This window comes from Ambystoma mexicanum, chromosome 10 (assembly GCF_040938575.1).
Source record: "Ambystoma mexicanum isolate Mex_15411 chromosome 10, UKY_AmexF1_1, whole genome shotgun sequence".
Taxonomy (NCBI): Eukaryota; Metazoa; Chordata; class Amphibia; order Caudata; family Ambystomatidae; genus Ambystoma; species Ambystoma mexicanum.
Window position 1 is genome coordinate 82,272,349 of NC_090932.1, and position 17,319 is coordinate 82,289,667.

Genomic DNA, 17,319 nt, shown 5'->3' on the forward strand with positions numbered 1-17,319 from the left:
CGGATTCCTCACCTAGTCCCTGAAAATTAAACAAAGGCCAAGGGACAAATAAGACTTGATCTTTTGAACTATATACTTACGGCAGCATTTTGGTAAAGGCAAGCAGACATCGAACCCTCGCCAAATCCGAGATCCAGTGAAGTAACTGGAAATCTACGCGCCCCTGCGTCAGAAGCAGGATGGAGAGCTCGTCCATACAGAAATTAAGGTGAGAGTCTGCGGAAGGCACAGCTAGGGCTCGAGGAGGGTGAGAAGGGAAAAAAGGGGGAAATCTCACACACAATCTAGCAGACAGTTAACTCCCTTTCCCCATCTACAGAAGGATTATTCTACGGGCCAGACAGACGAGGTTTGGGGTTCCAGTCCAGTCCATCTTCCAAGCACTACGCTTTACAGTGGAAGAAGTTGTAGCAGTCCAGAACGGGTCGGCGCCTCCGTGGGAATCAGGTGAGCGTTACAAGTGGGTAGATGGGAGTATGCCCTCAGGTCCCTCACAGGTACCAAAGCTTTTGGGAAATTATTCTGGCTAACAATAGACAGAGGGACAAAGTCAAGGTTGGCGGAGGGAAACTTGCTACTTATAAATATTCTTTGACGTTAATACAACCGACAATAGGAAGAACAGAGAAGTGTGTCTTAAAGGCAATTTTGGGTTGCTGTTGTGGCAGACAGACAAGAGAGACTAAGAGGAGGCCCCTCTGGAAAAAAAGAAACATTGAGGAAGAGTGCCTTGCTTACTGAAGGGGTGTAAGTGCCAGAAAGTGAATCTTGTCATATCTGAACACTTTAAGTCACAAAGTACTGAAGCGGTGGTGGTCTATTTGGTTGTCAGTAGAGTTGAGACTTCAGTGGCACAATTGAAGTTGGAATACTATGAGGCAGAGGATTGTACCCTCATGGTGAAATCTTGGAGAAGTTTCTTAGAGTTGAAAGTTGCTGAAGTAGAAGTGGAAGTACTGTGAAATCATCCTGACAAAGATACCTACCTTGACTCCTAATCTTATAAAGAAGACGTACTAAGTGTTAGCCAAAAACTGTATTTCATTAACATTTGCAGGAGTTGTATTTTCTTTATTTGGTATTTCTTCTTGGACAGCTGATAGTTGTGGACAAGCATCGTGGCTGGGAATAACATTGATGCTATTTTGAGGAAATGGAAATCCTCATCAGAGTAGGGATAGTGAGGCATTTGATAACATTTGTGATTTAATAAAATGGCGTATTTTAAAAAATCATCCAAATGTTGTCCACCTCACATTTCTGACCCCTCATGCCACACATACGGACCCATTCTTCTCCATGAAATCTTGAATTAATTGGTGTAAGACTCAGTCAAACTGAGGCAGGACTTCAACTCCTCTTTGGAATTCAGGAAAGGAGAATCTGCAGTGGCTTCTACCAAGTCATGTGTAGGCCTCATGCCATCGCTGAAATGTTTCTGAGATACTTCACATTGTCAGTGTGGAATACGCATTTCTCATTGTGCGGTTTTATGCCCTTAGCGTGTCGATTTTTGTAGAATGGTTTTCAGTTTAAGATTGTGAGCTGAGAAAGTTTCACTGTACATAAGTATATTGTCCTGGAAGTGTGCCACTTTTGGGACTTCTGAGCAGAGAGTCAATCATTCTTTAGAACCACAAAGCAAGTTGCTGATGACAGGCCTAAGGGCATCCTCTTGTACCTGAAGGTGCTAAACGGAGTGATACAAGGACGTTACTGACTGATTATTTGTGGAGCTTTATTTGAGGATAAGCCCATTTGTAGACGATTGGTGCATTTTTCAGCATAAATATTAACTCAGAAATACTTGATAACTGTTGATAATTCTCTTGATTCAGGTTCCTGAATCATGATGTTGCCAGGTTTCTTAATAAGGAACACAGGGCTCATCCACTCCGAAGCTTCTCTTCTATCACTTTGAAACTTCTGAAAACGTACTTGAATGGCTTGTCTTGCCACAGCAGACACTGCTCTGACTTTGTTTTGTTTGGGACCTCTCCAAAATGCAGGTTCATCTTGTGGACATTAATTCTTCGCACATCTTAATCTTGTGCTGAAGAGGTCTTCGTGTCTATTCATGATCTGTTTCCAGTCAATCTTGCACAGAATGTGTTCTTTGCAGTTTGCTTGGTCATGCCGAATTAGGACTTCTTGTATATTGCAAGCACCCAAGGCAGCGCTCTAGATGTCAGCGTGGCTCTGTGAATGAAACTGAAGACACACACACACCTCTACAATATTACCCACATTTTCCTTTTACAATTGACCTTTTGTCCTAATTGACCTAATAGTAGTGGTACAAACTGACCTTCTCACAAGTGACCTTTACCTTTATTTTAGTTATTTCTTAATATATATGTGTGGGTTGGGTTTGGGATAATAAATAATATAAGGGGATTGGGTGGGAGATTTTGAATTGGGTGGGAGTTCCAGGGGGTTTCCCCCCCACATATATTGTATTGTATTGTATTTAATTTTTGTATAGCGTCGGTAGCCCGCGGGCATCAGGGCGCTTGTACATAAAACACTGATAATGCAAGACGGACGACAAGTACGAGACGAACGATGAGTACAAATAGCTACTGCCTAAAGAGTGTCCCTGAGAGATGGCTTTCGCCCAAATTCTCATCTAAAGAGATGTCTTCAGCATCTTCCTAAACGCGGAGTGATTAACTTCAGACTTAAGGGATTCGGGGACGCCGTTCGACAATTTAGGAGCCAGCACAAGAAAAGATCTGCCCAGTCCTGCCAGTTTTTAGCTTGAACTTGGGCACATTCAAGAGGCATTTTCCACCCCGAGCGTAGATTTCTACTGGGATTGTAGGGCACTACACATGTTTTCAAGTAGACAGGCGCTGTGCCATAAAGGCACTTGTGTACCAGGCAGAGAGCCTTGAACTTAATGCGTTCTTCTACTCTGAGCCAGTGCAAAGCAAGCCTCTCTTCAGTAACATGGTCTTTCCTCTTCAGATTTTTCACTAACCTGACCGCGTTATTCTGGATCACCTGACAACTAGATAGATCCTTGGATGAGGCCCCCAACAGCAGGGCATTCCCGTAGTCGAGCCGTGAGAGAATAATGGCTCTGGCTATCGTTGCCCTGTTTTCCTCATTAAGCAATGGCTTAATTGCTTTCATAAGCCTAAGATAATACGCTGTGTTTTTTTGGAGGAAACTGGTCTGGGCGTGAGAGTCGACCACTGAATCGACCATCATACCCAGAGTCTTCACCTTGGGGACCACCTGAATAGTGGCGTTTTTAATTTGGAATATATGTCCTAATTGACCTTTTAAATTAGATAAATTCTCCTGCGATCAATTGTCAGAAGGTCAATTCGTATACATCCACATATACATCCTGGGGTCCACAGCTCTCTGGCCTGATAGCTGCTAACCCAGCCCTTAGTGGACTGTACGACTGGCAATGAGGATGGCTGAATCACAAGAGCCCATCCCTCATGTGGCTGCCCTGGGCCATGTGCGGCCAACAAACATAGTGGCACGCCAATCCCCATTGATGAATTTGATGGTCAGGGAACGTCATTCACACTGGGGCCCAAATGGGCTACCTGGACAGAAAGGTTATAACTTTATTTTGGCACAAGCGATCATTTCAACGATGACGGACTAAGAAAATCTGCACTGCTCTTCTATGCAGGCCCAGGCTTACATAACATTTTCAAAACACTTACCAACGAATGACAGTTCTTGCGACAGCATTAAGAGAGCCCTGGCTGGTTACTTCAACCCATCGATGAATGCCGATTTCGAGCAATTACAGCTATGACAAGTGCAACAATCAACGCTAGAGCTGGCTGATGCATCCATGCGTGACCACAACAGATGGCAACCACGTGTGCTCTGGCAGATGAGACTGATGAGGGCACAGATAATTCCCGGCTGCTAATCCAACAAACTTTGGTGCCAAATCCTGAGGGAATCCGGAATTCCACTGCAGCGCTTCCTGGAGCTTGGCAGCTGACATGAAGTGACTGAAGTAAGAGCTGGAAAGATGGAAGCAGTGTTCCAGACTCGACTTCTAGGAGGTGCATGCTGTCAAGAAACGCTGCCCTGGGAGAATCGGCCCCGGTCAGCTGACTGCAGATTTGCAACCAAGGGAGAGGGAGTGACAGCCCACCATTCCAATCCTCGAGATCCTGTGACTATTGCAGAGGCATACTGCTACATAGCTGCGAGCGCCCAGCCTGGGGTGCAGAGTGCAGCAGGTGTGGGCGCTTCCGACATTTTCTCCAAACTATGCAGCGCAAGCTTGTCCTACGATGCCCAAAAATTGACACAATGCGTGGCTCACATGCGTCAAGTAGACACGCAAGCTGAACCAGAAGACTGAGATGATCGTGATGTCTTCATTATTTTGACATTGTGAGGCAAACAATCCATCAGACAGCCACGCTGCAGTATTCTGATCGAAGAGGAGCCCATCCAGGCTATCATTGACACGGGGGCCGCAGTTAACGTCATGGGTGCAAGTCAGTTCGGAGTCATGAAACATCGCCCATCCCTTGAACCTACAAGAGTACGAATGTTCACGTGTAGCAGTGATACACCAATACTGTTACAGGGAGTCGCTAAGATGAGGTTCCAGCATGCAGGCGCTATGACTCAAGGGAAAGTCTACATCACCGACATGGACACTGCCATTCTGTTGAGCTGCAACCCCACAGAACTTGATTTCAAATTTGCATTTGACGTGCATGTGGAAGACATCGAAGGCCTACTGGCGTAGTTCGTCGACATATTCGAATGGATAAGACTGCATTCGGTCACATGAGATACGCCTCCCCATACATGTTACAGTCCAACCGGTAGTGCTCAAGCACTGCTGTGTCCCTTTTCACCCGAGGCCAATGGTCGAAAAAGAACCACGCAACCGGAAAGAGGCTGGTATCATTGGGAAGGCAGTTGGGCCCACGCCGTGGGTGTCCCCATCGTTGTGGCTCAGAAGCCTAGAAGCCCACATGAAATCCGCATTTGCGTGGACATGCGCCTTCCCAGTAAAGCTGGGAAGAGGGAGAGACACCCCACCCTTACTATTGGCGATCTGCTGGTCGTCATTCAAGTGTTGCAATGCGAGCAGGGTACTATCAGCTTCCACTCCACGAAGAGTCGTGTGACATTTACCACCCTTGTTGCATGTAGGCCTGCACAGACACAGGTGTCTCAGCTTTGGCGTTCTGTCAGCTGTGGAGGTCTTCCAAAAAACCATCAGAGGGGTTGTTGGAGGAATTCTGGGGGTGGTCAATTTAAGCAATGACATCTTGATCTTTGCACCCACCTTCAATGAACACGTGTCACGGCTGCGGGCAGTCCTGCTAAGAATCGGAGAAAACTGCCTCACTGTGGATAGGAAAGAAATGTGAATTCCTTAAGGAAAGGCTGTATTTTTGGGGGTTTGTATTTCACAAAGACGGCATCTTTGCAGATCCACAGAAAGTGAAGGACATTAAAGCTGCAGTGGCCTCCAAAGACCAGTCAGCAGCGTGGAGCTTCCTAGAGCTGGTCAATTATTGTGGTCGATTAATTCCCCATTTGGCAGCTATATCTGAGCCACTATGATGTTTAACGAAAGCTTCGACACCCTAGGCATGGAGTGAAGAACATCAGGTGGCGTTTGAGGCAACAAAAGACGCAGATAATGCCACAATGTTTTACTTTGACCCTACTCTGCCGACTGAGCTTGTAGTGGATGCGAGCCCCCATGGTATTGGGGCCATGCCGACTCAGCGGACGCCTAAAGGGGAAGTTCTGCCTATAGCGTAGGGCTGGGCGCTGACCCAACATGAATCCTAATACTGTCAAACTGAAAAAGGGGTGATTGCTGTGCTCTTGGGATTTTGCCATCATCTTCTTTACCTGTATGGATGGGAATTTAATGTGCTATCAGAGCACAAGCCACTCATTCTGATTTATTTTTAATTTTTTTGCAGGCTCTGACTCCCAGCAGCCAACACCCCCATCCTTCCCGCTTATGGTCTCAGATCGAAAAAAGGATACTCCAACTGCAAGGATACGACTTTGTGATTGAGCATGGGCTGGGAGCAGGCAATCCAACTGACTTTCTATCTCGTCACCTGAGGGCTGCCACCATGAGAGAATCCAAACTGGCCGACCGCCTGGAGGAAAATGTGCTCCTGGTGGTTCCTGATCACATGACTATCACCCTGACGCTGGGGGAAGTACACACTGCCTCACTGTGGGATCAATGTTTTGGCGCAATCAAGGAGTCTCAAGTTCGGGCGATGGAAGAACTTTTTGCAAGATCAACATCACACGAGGGAATCACCCCATTGGAGGCTACTGAGTCTATTTCGGCGGTGGGAGGAACTGTCGAGCTCCCCAAATGGGTTGCTGCTCCGAGGCCCGAGGTTGGTGATTCTGACAGAGAGGTGGACAAGGTGGTACGGTAGGCACCAAGAAGTGCAGAAGACGAAATCTCACCTGAGGGAGAAGGTTTAGTTTCTGGGTTTGGAACCAGCTGTCGAGACTATTATATCCACATGCATCTGATGCCAGTCACCGGGGATGGCCGGAACACCAGTCCCCATAATGTCTATGCCAAGGGGTGAACTCCCGTAGGAACGGGTGAGTGTGGATTTCGGGTCCCTCACGGATGGATCGCCATGAGCACACTAGGACCACCACAGCCCCATCAGGGCACTCAGCAAGGCTAACCAGCCAACCATAACATTTTATGCCTCATCATGGTCTACGTTGACCACGGGACACTTGTCCCAACCAGGATACATTGGGCATCTCAAATGGCACTAGGTCAAGCACACTTGCATTACACTGGCCCTGTATCCTCTACGACCCAGCATTGACTGCTTCTATAAACTACACACCTTGAGAAAGACCACTGAGGGTCGAAGCACATGTCCGCTGACAACTAGTAATAAACACAGCACTATTGAATTGGAATGTAACCATTTATTGCATAAATATCTGTAAACTGATCTGATCGATAACCCAGCGCTTAGGTGAATAGGGCCCAAACTCTCTCTTGCAAACAGCCTAGTTGTTGTAGATGAATACTCACTGCCCAAAGCTGGAATAGATTTTTGCAACGCATGGCCTATCAGCAGCCCTAAAACCGGACAACGGGCTCCCGCTTCAAGTGTTGGATATGAAGGTGGTCCTCTAGAAGGTTGGTGTCCAACACAGGAGAATGACTCACTGCTGACATGAGGACAACAGGGATGCAGTGAGGTGCATGAGGACCCTGAATAAGACTCTACAGATTACCCAAAAGGAGCAAACGGACACTGAAAGAACGGATTACCAATTCCCGAGGGAGTATCAATGTTTGCCGCACGCCTTGACAGGAGTGGCGCCAGCAACGGTTTTGATGCGGCGATATCCTTGCACACTGAGTCCCACTGTCCTGCAATGGCAACTGGCGAGTCTGGACAACAAAGCATACCTAGCCAAGAGGCGAAAGATGAATGTAGATGAGAGCAGGCATAGAGGTTCTGCAGTAGCCACCAGGGCTCAAGTCGAGGGCATATGAAGGAGAAGTAGTCCACCCACTTTTTTCAGAGGGTAGACGCAGTCCCCCTTGTCTTTTAGAGGTTGTGTGTAAAATGAGAACATTTGACTGCCTACTTTGAATTTATGCTAAACTGGGGATTCGAGCCGCAGTTCGGGCCGGGCACTTTGCCACTGCACCATACAACCTGATGAAAAACACAATACAAATAAAGTTGAAATAACACATTTCAGGACTGCATGTTCCAGGAAAACATTGGTATTGGTTGTTGGAGTTTAAAACATGCACACCTTTTAACATTTTCAAACACTATTAGAAGAAAATATCCTCTCTTCATTTTTGGACGGTGTTGATTTTATGAAAGGCAAATGCCCATTCGTTCTGTGCAATTTGTATGGTTATGGAAAGCAAATTGAATGGAATTTTCATTTGTCACCTTGATACGCTAATTTCTGGTGACGCCACACCCCACTGCATATGTTGAAGAGTGCCCCCACTTTTATTTATTTTTAGGACCCCTTGGGAGCAAGCTGGATGTAGGGAACATAGTCCTCGTGAAGGTCAGCAGAACGCAGAGTAAATGTGCATCCCTGTTCGACCCATCTCTGCGGAAGGTTGATGGTCACGGCGCAAAGAGGTTCAGCGTCGGTCACCAGGAACGTTTCCCATTTTAAACAGCTGTCAGACCGACCAGGAGCCCATACAAGAGCGATGCCACAGCTAGAAATGGCAAGGGAGGAGAATCGTGAAAACGACAACCTAGGAGGTCAGAGCAACAATGATCATGATACCCAAGCCATGCCACAGGCGCAAGCGATCCACATGATTCAAGGGGGAGACATCAACAGACCCTGCAGGCCTCAGAGAATGGTGGGAGCACCAACAAAGCTGGAATACTGTATGTATGACTGATCTACCAGCAGATTGATGTGAGGGAGCAGGTTTTTGATTATACTGCGACAAAGTAACTTTGCTACCACCTTGTGTCTTTTCCAATGTACTGCAGGTTATTGAAATCGGTATTAACGAACAGCAGCCTTGATGAGGCAGGCAGACAGCACACAGAATGCATACTACTAAGTTTCTCGCAAGTGATTGGATAATCGGGTCTAGCTCCTGTTTGGGTAGCGCCTCCTACGTCCTGCGTCCTCGCCGTAATTAGTCCCCAGATGAAGCTGGAAAAGTACACTGTTCACGCAAACGCAGAAAAGCTACAGCATATGTTGGGCGAGATCTACACGCAGACAAGCACAATCTGAAATATAAAAGCATCCTGTTGTATCCTGGTAAGGATGATGCAAACTGTAGATTTGAGGGACTCCTTTTACTCCTACATCCTGTCCCCTTTCCTCCATACTTGTGGGACATTCCGTCATCGTTACGGGATTGGAGCACTTTTTAAAAAAAAAGCATAAAAAAATTAACTTTTTTGTCCTTTTATTTTTACGTGGCTACGGCACGTGACCGCAGCCATCCGTCCTGAGCTCTGCCCCACGCATCGTCCTTCAGTCATTTTCAACACGTGGTCAGGGTCGGACGCACTAGCATCACAGAATATCTTTCTTTTTGTTCCCTTGTCCTTCAATCCTGCTCCGGTTCCACGGTCATCTCTTCTTTCGTCTAGGCCGCAGCGTCTGGGATTCGTGTCTTGTTCATCCTGCCAACGTCATTTCTGGAGGGCAGATACCCACTCCCTTTGCCTGGAGTGCCTAGGCCAGAAACACTGTTGGAACGCGTGCTTCTACTGCGACTCCCTCTCCGTCTGGGCATTCCAACAGCGTCTAGTCAGGTGGGAGGAAGTGTTTCAACGTGTTCCTCCTCCGCATTTACAGCTCTTCATTGAAGAAAAAAGGAGATGACCGGTAAATTTGTTCCTTTTCAGGGCACCTCGGCCGCGGGACTCCTTCCTGGGGTCTTCTGGGACCGGGGAGAGTTAAAGGGGCTCTGTTACCGGAGATATCCCTGACTTATCCCCCAAGGGATCTAATAGGCGCACTGGAGTACCTTCCAAGGCCCCCTGTAGAGGGGTTGGCAAGACCGGATCTTCATCCGAAGTTCCCCTTTTGGGGGCTAAATTTGGGCCCAGTTTTTGGGGCAAAGCATCCTTTCCCACGTTTGGTAGGCAATAAGAACCCGTTCCGCCCTCCAATGTATTGGCGTGCTCGGATTCCGATGCCGCATACAGTCTCGCTCCCTCTTGCGTCCGCGCCTTTGGTCTTTGTAGACCCAGCCGGTGGAGGTCCATCCTGGCAACCATCCTTATTGCATTCCTGGGGTTATGCCACTTTCGAACGGCCTCTGCCCACGCCAGTACCCAGGCCCTCATCTGAGGATGCTTTTTTCGGAAAGTTTCAGACACTTATGGATTCTGATTCCATGAAGGCATACTTTAAGGATTTGTTTAGGGAAATGTACCCTAAACCTCCTGAACCGGCCCCTGTTCTAGCAGTACCTATGTTGATTACGGTTTCGCCACCTCCTCAACCTCTGCCTGTGGGGCTTCCGCTCCCGCTGCCGCTTCTGCCTCCTCTTTCCCCAGTGGAAAAGACTCTGGTTGCGTGGCCAAACACCACTTTAGGATCTGAGGCTCCACGTGCAGCGGACCAGTCCTCTGCTCCTGCTTCACTGGATCTATTCAAGCGTTTCACAACCGGGTACTGGATTTGATGGCGCTGCTAGACATCCCAATACCCGAGCCCCCAGCTCCTCAGGAGGGGGCACTTTCCGGAGCCTTCACCTTGTCGCCAGAGGAGCACACCAGCTTGTTCCTACAGAATGACGACCTGGCCGAGGCCCGTAAGGTATGGGAAAAACCTCATACTGGGCAGCACCTTAACAAGAAAATAGACGCTCGCTATAAGCTTCATGCGTTTGAAGACATAGCCTTGTCTTCATGTCCGCTCCCCTCGTCGATGGTGGTGGCTGCGGCTACGCTCCAGTCAAAGCCGACCTCTACATCTTCTACAGCAGCATCCCAGATCCTTTCCTAGGAGGACAAGCTTCTGGACGCCGTTGGGAAGAAGGTTTTTTCCAATTCAGCTCTTCAACTATGTCAGGTTAATGCTGGTCTTATACTGGCCACTGCCAATGTAAAACTCTGGAAAGAGCTAGCTGAGTTCCAGGAATGCTGTCCTGCGGATAGGCTTTTTCGACTTCAAAGAGGGCTTATCGGATGCCAGAGTTTTGGCGCAGGATCTAATTGAGGCTGCAGTCCATCGTGTAGACACTTCAGCTTGAGGCCTTATGGTTGGAGTTGACATCTCCTGACAGGCGTGGCTGCATGCTATGAAATTTTCAAAGGAAGTCCAGGACAAGGTGCTTGATCTCTGAAAGAACTGTTCCACACCTCCACGGACGAGGAACTGACGAGGACTAAGGCCACAGTCGTTGTCTGTCCTTGCGAAGGCACCTGCAAAGGCACCTTACACTCAGAGGTCAGGGTCTCAGACAAGGTCCTTCTCTGGCTTCAGAGTGTTTTAGGACCAATGGGCATATCGCTCTGATGCCCCCAATGGTGCCCCCCACTGTAAACAGCAACGCCAGTGTGCTGTTTTTTTCTATCGGCCACCAGCCTCCTCCACCGCAACAGGTGGTCTCTCTGCCGATAAAACAAATAGATTATACATTATACAAATACATTATATTTTCAATCTGTCGCACAAGACTCTGGTGGGAGGACGAATTTTGCCTCATCTGGAGGCGTGGCAGACCATCACCAAAGACCGATGGGTTTTGTCAGTCGCTCGGGCGGTCTTTCGCCTTATCCCTCCCCCCCTACCCCACCATCCCACCTTCCTCTTCTTCAAACTGGGACACCGTCCCTCAAAGCCAAGGTTCAGAAGCTTCTAGACCTCAAGGCAGTGGAACCTGATCCCCTCGGAGATCAAGGGGAGGGGTTTTACTCCTGTCTGTTTACAGTGCCCAAACCCAACCAGGCTGGCCTGCGCACTATCCTCGACCTCTCCAAGTTCAATCTCTTCCTACCCCAAGAGAAATTCAAGATGATTACGCCTGGCCAAATAAAGTCCTTTCTCCGGAAGGGCGATTGGCTCAGCGTAGTAGACCTTCAGGATGCTTACATGCATATTCTGATCAGGAGCCCACACTGAACATATCTGCAGGTCTCTGTGGGAATGGAACACTTCCAGTATCGTGTGCTTCCATTTGGTCTCAGTTCAGCACTGAGTGTCCTTACGAAGATGACGTTGGTCATTGCAGCATTCCTCAGGCTGCGGAAGATTCATGTGCATCCATATTTGGACGATTGGCTCTGCACAGTCCTTGCACCCCAGGCCTCCACGACCAATCTTCAGTCACTTCTTCAGCTCTTGTTCCATCTTGGGCTGTCAGTGAACTGGCGCAAATTTTCAATGACGGTCTCTCAAGACCTGACTTTTCTAGGTTTCCGTTGGGACACCGTCAGTACCAGAGTCTTCCTGACGCAGGACAGGATTACAGACCTTTCGGCCATGTGCCAGCTCTTCCTGTAGTCCTCCCACATGTCGGCCTGGTGGTTCCAGAGACTTCTGGGCCTCATGGCCTCTTGTGTGTTAGCTCTGCCTCTCACACACCTGAAAATGAGCCGTACACTGCTTGCTTTTCGGAGCTGCTGGTCAAGGTAGAACTTTAGAGCTCTTCTAATGTCCAAATTGTGCAGAACTCGGCATCAGAGGCCGGATTCGGGAAGCAGACTGGTAAAGAGATTGACTGGTTTAAATTGAAATCAATGGGCTATGGGCTCGGATTCCAAGATGATTCGAGTTCTTTCCAGCATGACGGTGGACTTTCAATGGTGGTCATGCGCCGACAACCTCTTACTGGGGACCTCATTCCAGGAGCCCTGCCCACAAGTAAAGGTTACCACAGACTCCTCCCTCTTGGGGTGGGGTGCTACACTGTTTCACCTCAAAGTGTTCGATTTGCGAACGCCCCAAGAGAGGTGCTCCATATCAATTACTTGGAGCTTTTGGCAGTCTTTCTGGCGCTCAAAGCCTTTCAGCCCTCGCTCACCAACAGAGTGGTGTGAATCCGCACAGACAATTCTGTACATCAACAAGCAGGTGGGCACCAAGTCTCCCCTTCTGGTGGACCTGGCTATCCAAAACTGGGATCTGGCCATCCAGCACAATGTCTGGCTCCAAGCTGTTGATATCCTGAGCCACATCAATGTGACCGCAGACTCGCTCAGCCGTCAATGTACGGCGAGTTATGAATGGGAACTGAACACGAAGGTTCTCGACGAGATTTTCTGGCAATGGTACACCCCAGAGGTGGACCTCTTTGCGACATTGTCGAACAAGAAACTTCCACTCTTTACATCCAGGGACAGACTGGGAGCGTCCTCCTTGGGGGACGCCCTCGAGATCTCATGGTACAACCTGAGTGCGTATGCATTCCCTCCTATGCCACTAATACATTGATCGGTTTGGAAACTAAGGAGCGTATCCAACTGCACTCTCCTCTTCAAAGTGCTGTGGTGGCCAGCCAGGTTCTGGTTTTTGGACCTGCAGCACCTGTCCAGGTCCTCTCCAACATGGTTACCGCAGATTCCTGACCTTCTTCACCAGAGCAATCATCAGTTGTGGCACCCCTCCCCACAATCGCTCAGCTTGGTGGCCTGGTGCCTGAGTTCTGATCTTTAGCGCAGTTCAACCTCTCCAAGGATAACATGCGTATTATTCAAGTGGCATGGAAGCCCTCTACGAGAGCTCAATACAGGAGCAAATGGCTCTGCTTCTGTCACTGGTGTTTGGCCAAGAGCCTTGACCCCAGACAGGTGTCTATCGACACCGTTTTGTTTTTCATATCAGACCTGGCGGCCTCTGGTATACACGTTCTGTCTTGCAGGACCTACGTGTCCTCCATTGCGGCTTACCTGTCTACAGACAGCTGCTCTTTTTCACTGACTAACCCTGTCATCAAGAGACACTTGCAAGACTTTTACACCTTTTCCCGCCGGTTAGGACTCCTCATCCCAAATGGGACTTGAATGTGGTCCTCACCGGTTTATGCCATAAATCTTTTGAACCAATGGCCACTACCGATCTCAAATACCTTTCTTGGAAGGTTGCCTTTCTGATTGTGGTTACATCGGTGGGACGAGTAAGTGAGCTCCAAGCTCTTTCTGTGGAACATCCGTTCCTCACTTTCCACAATGATAAGGTTGTGCTTCACACTCATCCTTCCTTTCTGCCTAAGGTGGTTATTGATTTCAATTTAAACCAGTCAATCTCTTTACCAGTCTGCTTCCCGAATCCGGCCTCTGATGCCGAGAGTTCTGCACAATTTGGACATTAGGAGAGCTCTAAAGTTCTACCTTGATAGAACTAGTGCTTTCACAACTCTTCGTCGCGTTCGGCGACCCAAAGGAGAAACCAGCCTCCAAAGCTTCCATTTCCCGCTGTATTGCGTCATGTATTTTGGAGGCCTACAGCGCACAGGGCCTTCAGCCACCAAAGGGCATCCATGCACATCTGGTCCTTGGCAAAGAAGCCGCTGTTGCCTTTCAAAATTACGTCCTTTGGGAGTCCATCGCCAAGGCAGCTACATGGACCTCCCCATCGGCTGTCTGTAGACATTGTCTCGATCTGAGCTCGCGGGTTGATGCCCAATTTGCTCAGGCCGATCTCAAGAACTTATTCCAAGGAGGGAATTTTCCATCCACCCATAATACCTATGGTCAGTGCTTTGGGAATCTCCCACAAGTATGGAGGAAAGGGGACAGGATGTAAGAGTATGACAAAGTTACTCACTGTAGTGACTACCTTATTCATAGTCCATAGTCCCCTTTCCTCCATACGCCCACCCGCCATCCCCTCCTAAAAAGTATCCTCTATTATTGCTAAATGGTCCTAGACCTGGTGATAGAAAAGGACTGAAGGGTGATGCACCCAGCGGAGCTGAGGAGGGGGGGGTGCGGTCACATCCCGTAGCTGCGTGAAAATAAAAGTACAAAAAAGTAGATTTCTTTTGTTTTGGTGCTTTACAGAAAAATGTGCTCCGATCCTGTCCCAATGGACGGAATGTCCCACAAGTATGGAGGAAAGGGGACTGTGGACTATGAGTAAGGTAGTCACTACGGTTAGTAACTTGGTCAATATGGCATGTACTTCAACTATTTACATGGATGACAGTTCAATGCACTACTTCTAGCACCTTATTGTGGCTGCTGGTATATCCAGCATTTAATGTCTTTATGGGGTTTTTACCCCAGTTGCAGGATGAGTGCCATGGTGCGACTGCTCTCTTATTTTCTCTCGTTCTCGTGGTGCATCGCCTGTGCATGGACAAAGTCTCGCGAAAACACGGCCTGAGCCGCTCTCTGGAGAATAGCACTCCACATACCTCTTTTTATTGAGGAGCACTTCTCTGGTTCTCTTCTTTCATGCTGTGGCTGGCCAGCATCGCTCACTTTCAAGCCACCTATCATGCCTTTCAGGGTCCTGTTGAACTGCGCAACAAGGCCATTTGTTTGTGGATGGAAGGATGTAGAGAACCTATAGGTTACTCCATACTCTTCCCACATGGCTTTCATTTATACTGATATGAAGTTTGATCCCCTTTCAGAAATGACTTCCTCCTTAGAGGGACAGCCTCAGGGAGTCTTGTGGCATGGTCTACCACCACCAAGATGTGTCTGTTCCCTGAGCTGGTTTGAGGATCCAAAGGACCCACAATATCCATGCCTATTCTCTTGAGAGGCCGTCGAACCAGGGGTAGTGGAATTAAGGGCGCCTTTGTGGCACCATCTGACTTGCCAGAAGCTTGACAAGTTGGACAGGACCTGACAAATATCTTAACTTTTACGCCAAACGGCGGCAAGTAAAAGTACGCAGACAACCGGTCTGATGTCTTAGTCACTCCCAAATGACCCGACAGACAGTCATGGGACAGGGATGGAGTCTTTCACCCCTACACGGCGCTGGGTCGTTTCACCTCGACAGCTGAACTCTACTATCGCCAAAGGGCACTACTCTTTCCGTCAAACCCACTGATGCTATAATCGGGCCCATATATACTGGCCTGGCTGTACCCACTGCTGAGTGATAGCAGTGAAGCTAGTTGCGGTGTCTTAGACCGCAGGAGTTTTGGGTCCATTAATATGCACATGTTCTAGATAGAGTTGAGTATTCTTGGGAACTGGGGTCTCTTCTGGAGAACCGGTACTGTTCCCACTCAGTGTAACTAATCCACATTTGTCCACTCCCTGGCCTAGTGGGAAGTCCTCCTCTAATAGGCCCACACTAATGATGGCCTCTTCCATAAGTCCAACAGTCAGTATGGCTTGCTTAGGTAAGCCCTTGCAAGCAGGATCCCCTTTCCTATGGCCCAGCTCCTTACACACAAAACAACCTTTGGGTGGTGAGAACACAGGTGTCCCAGTGTTAGGGGTGCCTGCGCTCTTCTATTAAGTGTGCACAGCTGAACTAGAGTTTTGGGATTTCCCTTTTTTCTTTTGGGGACCTGACTTCGAATAGGACTGGGTTGGACCGTTTGTTCTTCCTATCCTTGTTTACTTTTTTGTCCGCCTATTTCTCTTCCGGTTTGAGTGTGCTCGCCTGAGCCTTATTCTGGACTTGAGTACTCACAAACCTGTCAACAGCCTTTGCAAGCTCCCTAGGGTCTTTGATAGTCTTGTCCACAAGATGCTGGTGTAGGGTAACCTCACAGTTTTTCAATACATACTCACACGCAATCAAATTGTACATGCCTTTAAATGTGTCAACTTTGTTACCAGTCACCCACCTGCTCAGATATTTCAACAACAAGTGTGTGAACGCTTCAAATGTCTGCCCACTTTTCTCTGAAGCTCTTGAGATAATCTTCTGAAGTTTTACAGAACTTCCTGAGGAGGGCTGCCTTCATGCTGTCATGAACAGGCCTTTCCTCAGGAGTTAACCAAAGAATTGCATCAGTCCCTGGTGTCAGTAAGCGACTCATCAGGGCTGCACCCCACAGTACCTCATCCACCGCCTGTAGCTGGAAAGCCACCTTGTGCACTTAAAACCAGTCAACAGTATCGTTCCCCACTTCATAAGCCTGCACTAAGTCTTTGAGGATGTGCCGTTGGGGCTTATCCCTGGCACTCTGGTTTGAGCCACTACTGCTGCTTCCGCTGGAGGTGGATCTGTTGGCCTCCTTCTCTTCAAGCGGCAGCTTGCGCAGCTCTATGGTGACCTTGTCCTGCCGTTTCTGTTCCTCTAGCGCTAGTCTCCTCTCCTCGAGTAGGAGCTTTCTAGCCGCTACCTCATTAACAGCCGGAATAATTACTCTGCCACTTAGAGACTGTGCTGAGGCCTGGGACATGCGGGATGTCGCACTAGCCCCTGTCCTCACTGACACTCTAAAGAAACTGGGTGACTAAGCTGTGTGCAAGGCTCCAACTGATCCGACCGCTTGCCACCAATGTGACGAATCAACTTCCGAGGTACCAGTGGTCCAGGGATGAATATCGGATTCTAAACCATCAATCAGCCCCACACCTCTAGTACACCAGACGGGATCCGAACAGATTGGAGACACAAGTCATTTATACTCCTTGTCCAGTTTTGGTAACGTGGATGGAACAGCAGGCTTATCTCCACAAGGTCGTGGATCATTGGTTAATTGCAACACAGCGAAAATACAATTATTACCAAATGATAAAAGGAATTGTCCAGTCAAGGTTGTATAAAAAGATCTACTTTATTATTTACAACAGACCATTCTAGCAGACTACAAAATACAACCCACCCTGTAAAGGAACACAAAGGACAGACTGTTTCACAAAGGAAAGGGGTGCACTCTGGATACTGACAGGAGGGTAGTCGGTA